Raw genomic sequence first — 18,259 nt, forward strand, 5'->3', positions numbered from 1 at the left:
CTGATCTCAACTCACAGCCTAATTTTTCTTACTATATTCAGTGGATCCACTGACCACTGAGTTTAGCAGATCCAGGTTGCTGTTATACCTGTGAGAATTTCCTGGTTCCATTATTTCTGCTTATTTTGTAAGTTTTGCGAGACTTTTTGGTTCCCTGCTGCCTTGATTTCAAATACGTGACCTTGAAATCAGTTGATTTGAACATGACTTTCGTTTTCATTTGCAGTCCCTAGAGGATTGTACTTGCAGAATTACCTTGTAACTGCTGAATTAAGAGCCAGAGTCCAGCTGAAATTCCCAGACCAAAGGATACAATAGTCTCTAGTAACCTTGGTGCTTTTCTTATGCTTTTTTCTAAACAATGCCTTTTTGCCTTGTATATGATCAGTGATTTTGAAAAAAGTAGTTCCTTAGTTGCCTATTACAATTTAGGAAAATAGTTGTCCACTTCCTGCTTATGTGCACACTTTTTCCTTCCTTTGGTGTTGATAAATTGATCATCTCTTTCCATTGTTATGGGAAAATATTGAATAGACATCATTTTATAGACAAAGTAAGGGAAAATCTAACAACTTGGTATGTATGAGTATGGCAAAATAGGCAAAAACGAAGTGCAGGCCAACAGCTAAGGAGACGAAGGGGAAGAGTTACAGACACTAAATAAAGACAGGATAAGGCAAGAGGGAGGACAGGGGATGCTTGGCAAGAGAGCCCCAATGATATGGGTCAGCTTTACTCCCATTGAATTTGAGTGTTATCCCAAATTTATTGAGATAGGACATCCAAAGACTTCCCAGAGGGGGAAATCACAGCCCAGCATGGGATAAGGCTGAGAGCACGGAGGAGAAAAGGAGACATGCAAGGACAAAAGGAGTGAGAAGAGCAGAGTGAGTGAGTAGGGAGGAAGAAAAGCAGAGGAGTCTGGAGCAGCCTGAGTTAGGACATTGTAAAGCCAAAGTGGGATCTGTGGATGCCATGGGACAGAGAGAGAGAAACGGCAAGCGTTTCTCACAGTAGCTTGTGAGAAGTTTTAGGGAGCTGGGAAGATGTGATAACTTGTTGCCTATAAACAATTTGCAGGTGGTGTTTTTTTACTTTATTTTTCCATTCCTCTCAAGGACAGTGCGTGAGAAAGATGTTTCTGTTAGTTAGCCAGTAGAATAGAATCTATCGTCCCACTCTGTAAAAACCGCGCGGTTCTTTGGAATAAAGCCTTCTTTGCCTTTGCTATGGTCCTGGCTCTCGCCTGTTCCTGCCCTGACCTCGGCCCAAGAGTGCCGGGGATCTTGAGCACACAACTTGAATTTGACCTGAAAGTAAAGAGGGTGACAGCATTTCTGCCCTGTGTTAGGTCTGCATTCAGAATCTCAAGCTTTGTTTTGCCTCTGGAATCCTCAGTCTTGCTCAGTCCCTTTAGAGCGGGGGTGGGCAAGTCAGGTTTTAGTGACAATGAGTTTCCATCCTTGGGCACCTGCACCAGTCATGCCTGGTAAATGTTACTGGGGTGAACTGACAGCAGCTTTTTGGAGAGCAGCACTGATACCACAGTCATGTTTTCCCCAGCCAAGCACAGGGGCTGTGTGGAGAGCTGTGTTTGATGGCACCTGGGGCAGCAAAAGGGCACACAGGTTACTGCTGCTACTTGTATGTCTGCTGGAGAAGGTGGAGGTGTCCCTGTGCCATACTGGTAATACAACAAAACTGCTGTGAAAGCTCTGATTAGAAGACGAAGTATGATGCTATAAATAAGGTAACTTACTGACTGAAGAAAAACTAATAATGAGATGAACAATTAGCTTATCTTTCACCTTTCTAGATACTTTAAGAGCTGAAGATTCAGAATTAATCTAGAAGAAACTGGATAATTAATTTGAAGCTGCTTAAGGCTGATTTATGGTACTCTTCTGGAGGAAGAGACTTACTTGAAATTAGCTTAATTCTCACTTTATTATTGTTACTAGTCAAATTAATTGCTGTCTTTGTCAGAGACCATAAACCCTCAAAAATCTGATAATATTTACTTAGGTGCTTTTTATTTCTTGGAAGGTGAAGATGTGTAAAATAACCCAGGAATTTTGGTGGCAGTTTTTTAGAATGAAGAATCTTAGTAATAGACATTAATCTATAGAACATAATTTGAAATCTTATGCCTTTTGAGGTCTGCACTTGTTCTACTTGTGTTTTGTCTCTTTTTTCCAGTCATGATTTCAAAAATGTCAGAGTAGCCACAACAGAGCATTTCTCCTGTTCCCACCTGTGCTCTGTGATGTGAAAAAATAATGTTAGTACACAGAGATCTTGACTTCCTCTTGAATGCATCTGGATGATTTTATTATGCAGTCCACTGTGCCTGTGATCTATCTGAGAGCAGCTGGTGATGAGCATTGCCAAGATATTGGACTGGGCTGCTGATAATTTTGTGTATTTCAGAAAACTTGAAAAACAAGATTCATGAAACAACACTCATACACCACAGCCTCACCACAAAGACTTTAGGGTGGCCATGGCTGTACAAAGTATCTTAACCAGCCATCTTTCACCCTTTCACAAATCTTTTCTTTTTGAAGGTAACTGTGGGTGGTCTTCTTTTGTCCAATTTCTGTAAATTTGGTACATAATTTTCTAGTTATGCAGCTGATTCTTGTGTTTATGTGAATGGCTATTTAAAAAAAGGAAAGATCAGATGTTTGTTGTTTCATTTCAACATAAATCAAACTTTGTACTCACATAGCAATTCTAGTTTAGTCCCAGGAATAGCTTTAGTATTGCTAAGTGTCTGGAGAGTATTGACTACAGAGACATGATTTTAAGCAGGCTATAATAGTTTCTACAGCTGTTAACAGTTCTCAGAAGAAAGGCAGTATTATTCATCGGTATTTAAAATGTGCATGACTTGCATTGCACAGAAGTCAAATTGGGAGAATGTCAGAATTTTTTTTTCTGAAATTCTGCCAGGAAAGTCTTCAATAACTGGAGAAATTCTTTTCACTGGTGAAATCAACATGCAGCACATTGTGTTATTATACTTGCTTATAGCTCACCATGAAAGTTGTCTTTGTATGCGTGGATGTACGGCTTGTACTGTTTTGTTTTTATTTATTCTGCATTCTTTATTATAATGTTCTTTCCTTTTTTTCCAGACCAGAAAGATTGTTATTGAGCCTTCTACAAAGCTGAAATAATGCTGTGTGTTAAAAAAATGTTAACAATTCTAAGAAGTTATAAAAATTTATAAGTTGACTGAATACTTTGGAAATTTCTGCATATTTTAATATAAATAGGTAATGCAAATGTTTGTTCTTTGCATTTAGAGGTGGGTCTCTGTTTTCTAAAGGTCTTGTATATAAATTTGATTCTTACAATTACATTAGAACAAAACCAGTATTTTTTTCAGATTGTATAATAGGAAAAATGTATTTGCTAAAGACACAGAACATACATGGTTATCTCTGAATGTCAGATAGTCATGAAATTCAACATAAATAGCATCAGTTGTTTCAATGACTTCATTAAGTGCATTTAGGGGACTGCCTCTTGCAGTCAGCTGAGGTCCTTCCATTCAGTTCTGTGTGTCCTGGGTTAGTCCACAAAGAGAGGCTGCAGTTAACGGAGAGAGAAAAGGATATGATTTCTCTATAGGTAATGTGAAGATTCAGATTGTGCTGGTGGAACTCATATAGAAGTTTAATCACATGAAATCTAAGAAATCTCAGAAAATTGTTACTTCAGATTAATTTGGCATTAGTGATTAATTTAAGATTTATTCATAGCTAAAATCATAAGAACAGGACAAGTGAGTCCAAAAGGAAGAGTCAAAATAGGCAAAAGGGAAGAGGTGAGTGACAGAATACTGGCAGATGGCAAGGACCTAAACGATGACAATTCTAATGACTAGTCCAAAAATGTAACTGTATAAATGCTATAATGCTATAACAGTATAAATGCAAAAATATAACAATATAAATGCTATGATCCACTGGAGGTGCTGGCTGGGTCAATGTCTGAAAAGACAGGCATCAAGCTGTTTTTTTGGAGGAGAGCAAAGTTTTGGGTTGTTTTACAGAGTAGAAAAGATTTGTTAGGTTTGCCTGGAGGAGAAAGAATGTCTGATACTTCAAGGCAATTTCTCCACAAGTGATGGTAGTAGGAGCTAGGAGTGGACCTGGAGAGCTGCACTCTGCTGAGCTCCCCTGGCCCACACACCATGTGAGGCCTGTGTGACTTGCCTGTGCTGCTGGGGTACCTCTTCCAGCTTAGTTCTATCTAAAAGGAATCTGCTCTGTGCTTGGGGGCTGCACAGTTAGTGGGGCATTCTGGCTTCAGAAGCACACTGCTACTCCAAACTTGAACACCAGTGTAATAGGAGGGGGCAGAGGGAGTACTCAAAATGTACTGTTTCATGTTACAGGTGCTGGCAGCACAGGGAGCTGAGAGCAGTGGAAGTCCAGAGGTCCAGGGCACCAGAGGAGGTCACCAGGAGCTGTCATGCCTTATAGGCCCTGCAAGAAAGAGAAAGGAAAAATGATTCATTGTTTGATGCAAGCCTCTGTAGGTAAAGTTGGTGCATATCTAAAGTCCACTGTGATTTATTTCAGGATGGATTGCCTTCTGACATATTGCCTGTGAAATTTTGATAGGGCTAGAAGCATTTTGTAGCACCAGCTCCATTAAGTGTGCAAAACTAATGCACAACAGGCTTTTAATTGTGCTGGTTTTATATATCTTTTTCTCAAGACATCCTGGAACATGCTTTGCCGAGTTGGAAGGCTTCCATGGTCATTGACACCAGTGCTATGAAACAACATTGCTGCTAGCTGGCAGTTTACTCTGTAGAAAGATGCTTATAATTTTCAAAGACTGCTTTCCAAATGGAATCACTATGTTACATGAACCCTTTAAAGCTTACACTCACAAAACTGAATTCAGTTCAGGAGAGTGTTGATTCTTCAGTCTTTTGTGAGTCACTTCCACTGTAACATTCTCTGGAATCATTCATTTTTGGGTGTTTAAGATGACTGATTGGTAATGTGGAGTTATAGATTCAGAGATATTTCCATGTTCCCTGTCAATGTGCCACTTCATACCATATTCTCACAGAGACTGTTATATAAAAGTACCATTTTACAGAGCGGGGGCACAGAGAGAATAAATGATGGAGATAAGTCTGTGTAAGGAAATATGTTGCAGAACTGCTGATCCTATGTTTCCTCATGTTGCAATATTTAGCCTTTGGACCAGCTCTCTTGTTCTGCAGCACAGGTTCATTCCCTTTGTGCTGCAGCTCTTGGTCACCCCATCCAGCATGGACAAAAAGGCTGCACAGCATTCAGGTGAGTCTGGAAGCCGATAGGATTCTTGGCTTTAGTGACAGGATTATGTCAAATAATGTGATGGTTAACTGAGACAAATGTATTTAGAGCCTAAGTATAGAGTGTTTCTGTATGCCAGTACTTTGGAAACAAGGAAAGTAAAAAATGTATCATGAGCTTGTCAAGAGCTATTCTTCCTACAAGCACTGGCCACAGCACTGCCTTTTAAAGTTTGCTGAAATGATTTGCTGGTAAGATTTTGGCTTGTGGAAGGCGATGAAATGCACCGGCACAACACAGACATCGTTACTAGATCTTATCAGCAGCTGTGAATACACATTTTAACCATGTTAAGATTTTCCAGGCCTCTTTCAAAATGGCTGTATGCCTCCCTAAATGTGCCTATTATCTGTCCAAGAGCAGTTGTCTTTAATTGCTTCTGAGCAATATTTCCTCTAGTTATCTGAGAGGTTCCAAGGCAATCCAGAGAAGTCTGAATGGATTTCTACATAGAAACCGGCCATATTCAATCTGTAAAGTATGTAGATTTTTTCCCTTTGGGAAGACTGAAGAGGGCAATAGGTGCAGGATGTGGAGGGAAGAGGCAGTGCTCTGACCCTACAGCATTTCTGCATGTTGAGTCAGGGAGTGACATTTAAACGATTCTCACTGCACCCAATATGAAAAACTGTGGTGCAGATCAAATTGCTGGCTGTGCTCTGAGAGAGATGAAGAGGAAAAAGGTGAAGGCATCTGTCAATAGGTAGCCTCTTTTATGTTTTAGGTGTTGGAGCAGCTTACCAGCAAGCTAAATGGGTCTTGAGGGTCTTTTTTTTTCTTTTTTTCTTCTTTTCTTTTTTTGAAGTAATGAATGGCTCCGGACTTTCCATCTTTAGAGCTGGTGGTTTCCACACCACAGTGATTCAGCCAGCATGAACTCTTGACCAAATCCCAGTTTGTTTCCTGGTTTTGTTTTTCTAAAATATTTTACATTTAGCGGGGCATAAAGGCCTCCCTACTATGTGACAGAGTAAGAAGGAGAGCAGTGGTCCTTCTACTGGCTAGCTCTCTAAGGACAGCTCACTATTCTTCTAAAAACTGTGAAATTCAGAAGTTAAAAGGAATCACTGAATTTTGACTGAAATGCAGACTGAATTCTTACATGCTCCTGTCTTTTTGATGCTGTGTTTTTGTGTGGAATTTCCTTTGAGGGTTAATAAGATCTGATTTTCATTTGAGAAATATGATCTGCCTGAAATGCTCTAAGTTTAATCAGTGTTTTGTTGCATGGGAAAGAGATGTACATTTGTCTACTTGCAAGATAAATAGATTAGTATTGCCAATGATTTCAGGGGATAGGTTGTTAACATGGAAGGCCCCGTTCCTTTGCCTTGCTGGATGTGTTTTGGGGACTGAATTCTCTGGGCTGCCCTGTTTAGGGAATATGCTGGTGGCTATCCCTGTTACCTTATAAGTAGTAGGCTCAGTAAGGACTTAGAATAGCTTGGCTGTGGAGTTTTAAACACCAAGAGAGAGATGATAGACAGGAAATCTGTAGCCTGGGAAAGCTACAAATGAAAGAAATTATACCCTGAAAATTCAAACTTTTAAGTGTTAACTGACTTTCAGACTTTCATGCTTTGCAAAATCAGGCATTTCACTGAAGGAAAGCATTCCAGGCTGCTTTTGAGAAACCTGGTGTTTGCTTCAGGTGACAGAGAATATTGCTAAATTGAAAAGAATCCTTCAGGATACAGTGAAAATGATCCTTCACGATACAGTGCTGTCACTGTATTAGGGTGGTATGGCCACAGGTGAGACTTAGTTGACACCTGAGCCAGCACAGGAGCTGTTCAAGAAGTGCATTGTCCCAGATTAGTCAAGGCATAAATGCTCTGCTCCATCACGGCCGCACTGTCCCTCTCAGGGAAAGGGAGTTTCCAGGGAAAGAGCCCAGGCTTTGTGTGATCCAAGCTGGTCACCCTAGCCTACTGAGGACCAAATCCCCATCCTGAGGACCCTGGTGAAGCTGTGACCATACCAGCTGCTTTTTCTTGGCTCCTGCCAAAGGCCTCTGGCTGCCTGTTCAGCTCTGAGTAAAAGCATCTCCCAGCCAAGAAAGTGTGAATAATCTTGCTCAGCCTCTTGGCATTTCTTGGCATGGATTAACCTTATGACTCTGAAGGAGGTTTCAAAGGACATGCATTAACCCAGGGATCCAGTGGTTCTGGGGGTGACTGAGGCATGAATGATCAGAGCATTAGGTAGGTTGATAGGTAGGAAACTGGTAAGAGACATCACCTCTGCACGAGGATGAGGAGTTACTGCTCCCCCTGAGGGTCAGGGGTGAGCAGGTAAAGAAATGTGGACCTTCAAGTGTGGAACTGCAGTGGGGAAGGGAGAAGCCAGGGGCTGGGGTATGGAAGTCTGACTTGAGGCTGGGATAGATCCAGGGGTTTAAAAAGATGTTGAGAGAGATGACTGGAGGGGGCCTTGGGGTCCTTGCTTGAAAGAAGGGCACCATGCACTTGCAGGACTACAATACAATATATACTATTCAGTACTCACCTGCCCCTACAAGCAGGAGAGAGATTCCTGTGTGGGTCTGCAGTTTTGAAAGCATCTATTTATTTTGTATACCTCCATGATTAGGAGGCAAATTTAGGGCTTATCTACTTGGGGAAATCCCTGTAAAATAGGTTGGGTGTGAATTTACAGCCTACTTAAGACCCAGAATAAATGCAGTGTAAATTCACACTTCAGCTTACTTCACAGGAGCTCCCCCGCAGAAACAAACCCTCAGAGTCACCTCTGTACCTCAGTCTGGTGCTAAAAGTGAGTGGAAGCTTTTCAAAATGTGGGCCTCCAGTTCCATTTTTATAGCTGGGTTTTTCTGTCTCCTGGGGCTTTTTGCAGCTGCTGTAAATCGCTGTTGCTCTGCTGAGGTTGGAGAAGCTGGGCCAGTTTGCACTGCTCAGGATCTGCCCCTTTGCCTCAAGTAACCTTTTGTTATCAATTGGCCAGAGGGTATTTTCCTTTTTACTGGCTTCATTATTAAGCTTGTTCATTCACTCCCACCACTACCGATGTCTTTTTTTCTATTTTTCTCCCTGTGAATTTTATGTTGTGTCTTTCCTCCCATGTAATTTCCTAATAGTGAACTAGTGACAGAGTGGGCTGCTGGTATTTAATCTTGTGGCTGGAGAGGTCAGGGTGTTTTTGATACAGACAAATACTCCATTACAGTAAACTCACAGAAAGTTTCCTTTTCAACCTGAAAGGAGAAGGAAATGCACTCTCCACCAATGGGCTTTCAAGAATTACTTCTGTGAGCTGAACTTACACTAAAGGCCAGTTTGGTAATGTTCTGTGAGCAAGGGAAAAAAAAAAGAGGAAGACAGAATTTTTTTTTCTTTTTTTTGCTGAGATTTGGCTTCAGTCTTGGCTCCTTATCAGATTAGAGTCCTGCAGGGAAAATAACAACCCTTTGCACTGTGAGTTGTTGAAGAAATGGATATTACTGATGTCTAGCTGAAAGAGCATAAGGATTTAAGCCTTAAAGTTCTCTCTGTTTTTGGTGTTTAGGTAAACTTGCTTCTTGTCAGGAAAAGCTAAGTAATAAGGCAAATATACAGCACAATACATTTCTTGCTGTACTGTATGGCAAGACTAAAAAGACTGCCCCTGACTACTTTATGGCAGTTTAATTTAAATTTATTAGACTGCTGCTGGCTGTACACAGGAGTGTAATCCTGTAATCCATGGATGGCTGTAGGTACACAGTATTGCAGTGTTCCCTGTGCATGGAGTAATTTGACATAAAAAGTGCTTTCTGCTTCTCAAGAGAGAGGCAAATAGAACATCGTGTTGTCTTATTGTTCACTACTTGGACTTGCCTGAGTTGCCCTTTATTAGAAAGGGTTGAAGGTATAGAAAATGCAAGATAATAAATATTTATGTCCCAAACATGGCATGGTATCCTAAATCATTAATTTTTGAAGACATTAAATTATTCTTTCTTCTTAATTACTTGATTTGAGGCACCAGTGTGCTTAAATTTGTTTCTGTGGTAACCTGAGTTATTTTATGACTCTTTCTTCTACAGAAAATATAGTATTGAGTGGCTGACTTCCTCTTTAAATGCAGTCAAAAATCCTATTTTCTAAATTCAGAAAACAATAATTGGAATGAAAACATGCATTACCTTGCATTGCCTGAACTGTTTGATTGTTGACTTTGACATGTGCTGTCAATTACTAAACCACATATTTTTGTTTAAAAGGTAGTCTTTCATTTTCTCAGCTATTCTGGCATTAAACCTGTATGAAAAAAAATAGACTGAAGTGTAGTAAAAAGTTTGGTTAATTTAAATGTGGGAGCATGTTATCAGTTGAAAAATGTTATTTGAAAGATAACTTTGAGGTTGAAGCTGTTCTATTACTGGAATGAACATGGCAAGGTCAGATGCAGACCAAGTGAAAAGAAAGTCAATTGATGTGATGTGTTGGCACACATTTCTGGTAGGTGTAAGTCACGACTGTTGCATACACTTGATAGTCTTCTCCCATCGTTCATAGACTGATTTGTATTATTTATGATGTACTTGCAGGGGAGAAACTGTCCTCCTGCTACTCTTGGTTTGTGGTGTATCTATCCACAGCACATACAGAACTTGGTCTAGACAGTCTGGTTAGCTAATAAGCCTTGGAAGTAGGATCCTACAAGGAGTTGTACAGGACAAAGTGCTGTAAGTAGTGCTCTCAAAGCATTCAGCTTATATTGCCTAATAAGCATATTTCAATTGGTGGCATACATTTCAGTGTGACTGATCTTTCAAAAGCTGGTTGGTGAGGAATGTCATAAGCATCAGGAGCCCAGTGGAGCAGTCAGTTCCTGGCTGTCTGATGCTGTGTGCTGACTCAAACAGAAACCCTTTTTCTTTCCAGATGTAGCTGACATAGACATTTGCTCTTCTCAGCCACAGGGTAGGTACAAGCTGTGTCAAGCCAGGTCAATATCTCACTGCCATTGCAGTCTCTATGCCAAATCTCTGTGTAAAAACATCTCAGTGGCTCTGGTCAAAATTCCCATGTAAAAAGAAAAGTTAGGGTTTTTCAGAGGGTGAACAATCCACAAGTCAGAGATCAGGGAAGTCTTAAATGAAGAATTATGTATGTCACTTGCAGTCTTCATACCTACAAGAAGTTTTTTCAGAGCTTGACTGTACTGTATTTCATCTAGCTACCTGCTTTGTGTGTTTAGAATGAAAATGCATAAAATCCTATTCCCTCCATGAGATAAAGGGACATGTCACACCACACAGATGGATGTTCCAGAGCTGGTCAGACTTGATCTAGTGCCTGGACCTGTTCCAATGGGCCTTGAGCAGCCCTCTCATGGGCATGGCAGAACCCTCAGTGCAGAAAGGGCAGCTGCTCCGGGGAACACTGGAGCACAAGGTCTGTGCATGTAAATATTGTGCTTCTGTATGATGTAGTGGATCCCTTGGGTCATTTCTGGTAATGCAGCTCTTGCTGAGAGAAGCCTGGCAGCCTGCCCTGCCTGGTGTGCCTCCACAGAAGCTTTGAAACCAGCAGGAGAGTCTATCTGCTTTCCCACTGGCAGAACCTTGTTCTTCCCTGCCACTTGCCCAGAAGTGCAGCTTGGGCCCAAGCATACTCAGTACTTTTAAACTGGAAGGTTTAAAAGTACTGTAGAAGCCAAGCAAATGATATAAATCAAAGCTGTGGTGAAAGCATGAGGTTACAGGTGTTTGTCTGGACAGGAAGTTTCATGCAGGACACCAGGATCATGCAGAAGGAATCTCATGACCTGGTTTCCAGACCCTTGTATCAATGGCCTAATTTCTTTTCTGACTGAAAACATACACAACATGTGAATTGGCAGTGGCCTTCATATTGGGCAGATGAGTGATATACATCTACACACAGGCTGTGGCACACTTGAGTTTCATGTGGAACAGCTGTTGACTGCTGCTTGTGTTACTGTAATTAATACTAGTGTGTTTGGATTGCTGCTTTCATGATATCTTTGTAAGGTTATTATGTCAAAAAGCCACAGTTCAAGTTCCTTTTTTATTTGCTTGACCACTGGGAACATCAAAAGACAAGGCCATTCAGTTAGGCTCTATCTTATCCTTCTTGAGCTGTCTGGAGGCCAGGTCTGTATTATAAGCAACAGGTATGGGCACTCTTGTGTGTCTCCCTCTTTACTGAGTGATTCATTATGGATTTAGGAGAGTGAATCATACAGCAGCACTGCCTGTCTCTGTTGGTGGTGGAGAGAGCCAGGACAATTAGCTAATCCTAGGCATTAACTCTAGGCTAAAGGGCTATGCTTTTCTTGCTCAGAGCCAGGGAAGTATAAGTTTGAGTTCCAATTAGCAGTATTTAAATGCAAATGAGCATAAAAAGAGCCTGGAGTGCTGCATGTCTGCAAAGGCATCTGTTGCCCACAGACAGATCGATTTGCTGCAGATGCTTGAGCATACTGCATATGCCCAGAGCTCCTCTTTGCCATGTCTTCAGTGAGCATCTCTTGTGTGATGAGACACAGAGAGATGTTCCCTTCTGCTGACTCTGCAGGGGCAGTTGTGACTTCTGGAAGGCTGTGCACAGACAACTAGGGTGAACATATCTTAAAACCTTGTAGAAGGTGCTAGTAGAGTTCGTCTATTAGAAACCTCACCTCTACTTTTCTTTTGCCAGCAGTATGTCTAGGTCAGGTAGAGGCTAGAGAGAGAGAGGTGTACTGGTGTGAAGATGGCTCTGTGCTGAAAGTGTGGTTCCATTCCCTCTGGGATACATCAGCACCTCTTAGGTCAATGTTGTTTCATTCATTCACCAAGCAAAGCAGGGGCTACTTCAGAGTTAGAGACCTTTTATGTTGTTAGCATGAGGCAAAAAAGGCATGTGTTATAATTGCACATTGGAATATAATTAAAGTTATATCTTTACAGTTTCTGGAAGATCTCTCTTTCTCTGAGAAGAAGAGGGCTGCTGTGAGTCTTATTTCACTGTGATTAAGTTATTTCTACTGGACAGTGTGAAAAACAAATCAGAGTCTTAAACACCATCTCATGAAGAGAAAGAATCTGGATTCAGTGCAGCTGGTTGTAGAAAGCTGAGGCCTAGCAACAACTGCAGGGAGCAGTTACTATTCCAGTTGTCCTTCTTAATCTTCTTTTTATAGGTATGTAAATATGGTCTTAGATTATCTGATTTACCTAGTTCAGGCATGTTTTATTTTAGGGTTGGCATTCAAATCTAAGACTTCTTCTGGAGATACTCTGAATTATTTCATAATTATGAGAAATCCTGGGAAGGTATCTCAGTGTTTACAGAGGAATATCTTGCTGTACCACACTCCAGATATATCAACACAGCCAAATCTCCTTCTAGTATGTTATAATTTAATTAGCTCCACTTCTTGAGTCATAATCTGTTTCTCTGGGGCTGAAGCACACACACACATACACACACACACGCACACACACACACACAAAAGACAAAATGCAAAATGTGAAGAAGTAATTGTGATCTTTGCTACTTGGATTTGGTACCATCTGTTAACATGACTTCTTGTAAAGTCATTTTCTAATTTGTTGAATTGGAGTTTCATGGCATAGATAATATGTCCTTTCATTGTGAAGCTGTCAGATGTAGCTCCCCTGAGAAAACCGTCCTACCAGTCTGAGATCTGGAACATAACTCTCTCCTGCTTAAAATTGTCCAGCTTCTAAAATGCAGCAGCACAGTTTACTCTAGGTGAGGATCTAGCCCATAAAATACTTCAAGGGCAAATTCTAACTGGGAAGTGAGCCAAAATATCATCCCAGAGGACCAGATGCCATGAAAACCTTGGCAGAGTTTCCCCAGATGTGCTTAGATGCATCTCGACTTCTCAGCCACAGATCTTTCTTTGCCTTCTCAAGAATATTACTTTACTATTAACTTGCTATATTTACCCCTCTGTTGGAAGGGTTGATATTTCTGATTTTTCATCCTCTTTTTCACTACCTCTGTCTTCCAAAAACAAAGTGTTGGAGGGATTTCAAGTGTTGATATTTCCAGAGCTGGCCAGCCTGTGCCTTGGAGATGTTTGTAGCTGTGGAGTGCTCCAAAGGCGCCTCTCACATTGGAACAGCATCACATACAGAGATCTTTGTGCTCACCAGGGCTGCTGGGTAGTCTGGTCTCCTGGCTGGGGTGAAAGTGGTAGATTGCTACATCAGCATCTCTGGGATACCCAAACCATCCTGCAGTAGAAAAATAGGCTTTGATCAGCCTCTCCTCATATCAGTTCCTCCTGGACTTCCCCCAGCTCACAGCTCCCTGAGATCAGTGGTACTTACTGATCCCAGTAGTGTGGTTTGTTAGGCTGGCTGCTCCAGGGCAGTCTGTCTCTCTGCTGCAGTGTTATTTCTCAGTCTGTTCTTACATCCCTCCACTTTGAACCCTCTGCAATTTGCATCTTCTGATGCTTCACTATCAGCTTTTTGAAAGATTTTCCTTGAGAGTGTCCACTTTTCCACATGTTGGTTACCACTTCTCATGCTTTTCTAGTTATTCTCACTGGTGTGCTGAGTCATGGCACCGTGTGACAACTCTCTCCTCTGTCACTGTAAGCCAGCAGTTACATCTCGCTCCTCTTGCCCTTACAAGCTGCTGAGGCTAATGGCATCAGGCTAATGGCAACATATTCTGGTCCCATTTTCTTTTTGGGTCATGTGGTGATCAAGAAAGAGCAGAGGGAGTATGAAACAATTAAATGAGATCAAGGTCTCTCTTGTAACCTCTGCTGCACAGAGAGTAACCACCATTCTTTAGAAAAGGAATAGAAAATAGCAGCTTGTGTCATTTTCTGTAACAATGATTGCAAAAAGAATGGGAAATAGTGCACTTCCCTCATGTCTTCCACAGCTTCAGGAGTAGATGAATGACAATTTTTGGTTCCTTCTCCTCAGAGTGAGGAGTGGATGACTAATATCATTGTGACTGATGCCATCTAATTGGCTCAAAAGAATTTTCTGGTGGTTCTTATGATTAGCATCACTTCTCATCATGTGCAAACCATTACAGAGCAAAGACCTCCATTTGAACTGTCATGGTATGAAGAAGATGTAAAAGTACTGGGTTTCTGAAGCAATTCAATGTATATAAAGTATGTATGAATCAGTTTTCTGATCTTCCTGTGCAGCAAGTCATGATGACTGATCTATTTCTACAGTTGCTAATTATATTATGTTAAAAAATACTTGGTGTTCAAGTGACTTTTATGCAGAAATTCTGAGAGATTGAAATTTAAGGAAGACTTGCCAGGAGGCTACTACTGAAATACTTTGCTTTGAGTCAGTTTTATCCATTTCAAAACAGTTTGTTGAGCTGGGTTGCTGTGTGTTACTTAATATTGAGTCTGAGCAATTTGTGTGAACTGCTGTGGTATATTTGGGACAGGAAGCATTGTATCCTGATTATTTCTTACAGCCACTCCCATCTCTACATTATCTAACCAAGGGTGTGGTGCAATTTATCCTTTTACCTATTGTAGTGCTGGATCATGGGAAAAAGCTTGGACATAGAGGCTCACTTTAGACAGATGAGACAAACTGAATGCAAACTGGGTCAGATCAAAATATTTTGCTTTGGTTTAGCTCACAGAAAATAAATGTTTCAATTCAGGAATACCAAATCACTTCATTTTTAAATCAAAAGTGTGGAAATAACATATTTGGCACTTGGTAATGTCATACTTTGAAGGCAGGGATGTGAATTTCTCTCAGGTGATGAAGAAATAGGGCTCTATCACAGTGCAGCCTTCACCAGCCTAGTGGGAAAGGGACTTCGTGTTCAGTTTGAAAGAGGTCAGTGCAAAGGTTTTAAAAGAGTGAATATTTCAGCAGCATCTTTGGAAGGTTAAGAAGGCAACATCAGCACAAATACGGGACCTGACATTGTAGCAATAGAGTTAAATTAAATATTTCATAGATCTGTTAGAAATTTGCTGGGATCAGTCTCAGGACTGGAGCATTCATACAGCTCATTCTGTACAGACAGGCTTGGAGAAATGGAGAAGTGTTATCCTTGCTTGTCCTGAAGTTGTGGAATAATGAAGGACAGACTTGTCTGGATGAGGATAGAAAGAGAAAGAGCAGAGCCTCTTTGACAGGTGGGTTTCATTTAAGCCACCTGCCTGGGACAAGCGGAAAGATGCTTTTGAGAACTCTTGGAAGCACTTATTAGTGGCAAAGGGACATTTTATGTGGATATTGTTTGGAAAGGCAGCATGACAAAACCTCTTAATGTATTACCATGGTAGGCTATATTGAGGCAACTCTGTTTCACAAGGTAGAAGTTATTAGGGAGATACTTTAACTGAGTTTTACCCAGGAAGATTTACTTGTTCACAGCATCACAGAATGGTTTGGGTTGAAAGGGACCTTTAAAGGCCATCTAGTCCAAGCCCCCTCAGTGAGCAGGGATATCTACAACTAAATCAGGTCACTCAGAGCCCAGTCCAGCCTGACCCTGAATGTTTCCAGGGATGCTCCACCACCTCTCTGGGCGACCTGCATCATTGTTCCACCACCTTCCCTGTAAAAAATGACTTCCGTACATGCAGTCTAATTCTGATTTCTTTTGGTTTAAAAACATCACACCTTGTCCTATCCTGTAGGCTTTGCTAGGAAGTTTGTCCCTATCTTTTTCACAAGTCGCCTTTAAGTATTCTAAAGAAGGAAGTGTTAATGAAGTTGGGAATCCACTCAAGAAAGAGATTTGGATTCCTGGACAGATAGTGGGACAGATTTGTCAGACAGTTTGTATGGACCTAAATTGTAAAATGATTTTAAAATGTAATTTCCAAGAGCAATTAATATTTAACTAATGTAATTTCTCAGTTTATAGGGCAACTAGTATGCAGTAGATATTATATAGATAATCTGATCTTGGTATATCAGGGCATATGGTCATCCAAAAAAAAGTTGTGAGTTTTACTGAAAAGATGTCAATTATTCTTTCCCTGTTCTGCAGAACTTCAGACAAGAATGCCCAGCTTCCCAGGTTGAAATACTGTGCATCAGATGGTATAATCATTCCTAGAAGCTACAACAAGTTATGTGAAAGCGTTAAAGTGGTTTTGCATGAACATAATTTTTATTGAAAAGTTTTGCTCCAATGATGAGGAACAAAGGAAGGTCATGTGATAGAAATGTGCAGTGTAAACAGCTCACATGGCTCCTACCAATTGCATGGTTTTAATTGGATAACAAATCGTGAACTGTGTTTGTAAAAATTATTCAGCAGTTTCCAAAACCACAAATATTTAGGAAAGCTGTGCCTTTCTGGAGGCACCTGGCAACCAGATAAAGAACCAAAGTCCATTAATAGATGAGTCATTGCTTCTATGTCCTTGCCTGAGATACCCACATAAACTCTCACTGGCTTCAGCAGGTGGTGTGGTTAGATTAAAGGAGAGTGTGGTCTCTGGGCCAGGTTCTGGCCTGACTTCAGGCTCACACTGATTTGTTGGTGATTTTAAGCAAACAGAGGGGAAAGAGTGCCTCAGCTGACAAGGTTCATTAGCACTCCTATTTTTCCCCTTCCTCTTCTCATCCCTCCCTCTCATTGCTTCTCCTACTCCTTGAAGGGCCAGAGACTTGCTGTCCTTATTTCTGGGTGGTGACCACATGGCCAATCTCTCTGCAAAGCTCTGACTTGCTGATGACAGCCGCAGAACTTCATGGCCACCACGGGTTTCTTCCAGACCACCCTGTCCTTGCTACACCGATGATTGTTGCTCATAGGGTCTGGTTTGCAAACAAAAACCTTTCAATAGTTCTCTGTATTTTACATTGAGTTACAGAAGTACTGATCTAGTTGACTACATGGATTTGTAACCAGCAGCTCAGCAGCTCCTTCATGAACCATCCTTCCAGGAGGGAAACATCACAAAGATGGGTGAGTTGGATGCTGAGGAGTGGGATTTGGTGTATTCATCCTAAGAGAAATCCTCCCCAGTTGTGAGTCAAAGCCTTCTGTCTCTTGCCTGAGATGAGGGGAATCTCCCAAGGGCAGCTAATCTTGCACGATCTCATCACTTGAGATCAAACATCATGATATTGGGTCATTAGATACTTCTAAAAGTGCATGCAAACCTCATTCAAATTCCCATATAGCTCTAGCCAAAACACAAGCCAAATCATGATCCAAATAACCTCCTCCTCAGCCCACCTTCGTTGCCGTTCTGTTTCAGTGGCAAATGCAGCACAGAAAAGATGCCTGAATGCTTAATTCAGAAATTTACTGTTTAAGGCATTACTTGTATGAACACCAGCGTAACACATAGAATACCAATGCCCTAAATTTAGTAGTTTAGTCTGAGTCATTTTCACTATGTGGGAGGGCTGTGAAGACACTCCACAGAGTGGAGAAACTTGCTGGTGGTGTCTGTCCAATGAGATTTTTTTTTTTAAAAGTCAGAACACAGCAGAACTACAGATATGTTTGTGAGTAAAATGCAGTTTAGTTGCAGGCTCTGGCACAGGAGAGGGGCGGTGTTGCTCTCCACCCACTTCAAAAGCTGAAGTCAGGTTTGACTGATATGTATCTCTGACACTGAAATAGGTACAGAATTTTTCATGACAGCAACACACAGACAGAGGTAAACACTCTGGCTGCGTGATTTGGAGGGACATGGTATAATCCCCAGATCTGTCTGTGCAATTACATCTTATTTTCAGATTTCCTAGTGATAGCAGCTGAGTTGATACAATCCTACATGTAACCAACCAGCAGGCAAAAGTTATCCCTGGCTTCATTCACTGAGGGGTGAAGTGTTGTCCCACTGAAGACCAGGTGATTTTTGCCACATAAGTCATCCAGCAGGACTAGAGGTACACACACAGCCTTTGAAATAGATGTGGGCACGAG

The 18,259-nt window shown here is 41.2% G+C and overlaps 1 long non-coding RNA gene across 1 annotated transcript in view; it reads left to right on the forward strand.

Moving 5' to 3' along the window:
• The first annotated feature begins 2,568 nt into the window (after positions 1-2,568).
• The window catches only part of LOC108961649 (uncharacterized), a 39,601-nt gene continuing 23,910 nt past the window's right edge, over positions 2,569-18,259 (forward strand). Inside the window, exons 1-4 of the long non-coding RNA XR_003946308.2 lie at positions 2,569-3,281; positions 4,409-4,552; positions 5,227-5,330; positions 17,193-17,287. This is a non-coding gene — a long non-coding RNA (uncharacterized LOC108961649). The remainder of the gene's footprint in view (positions 3,282-4,408; positions 4,553-5,226; positions 5,331-17,192; positions 17,288-18,259) is intronic.

The sequence above is a fragment of the Serinus canaria genome, chromosome 6 (assembly GCF_022539315.1).
Source record: "Serinus canaria isolate serCan28SL12 chromosome 6, serCan2020, whole genome shotgun sequence".
Classification (NCBI taxonomy): domain Eukaryota; kingdom Metazoa; phylum Chordata; class Aves; order Passeriformes; family Fringillidae; genus Serinus; species Serinus canaria.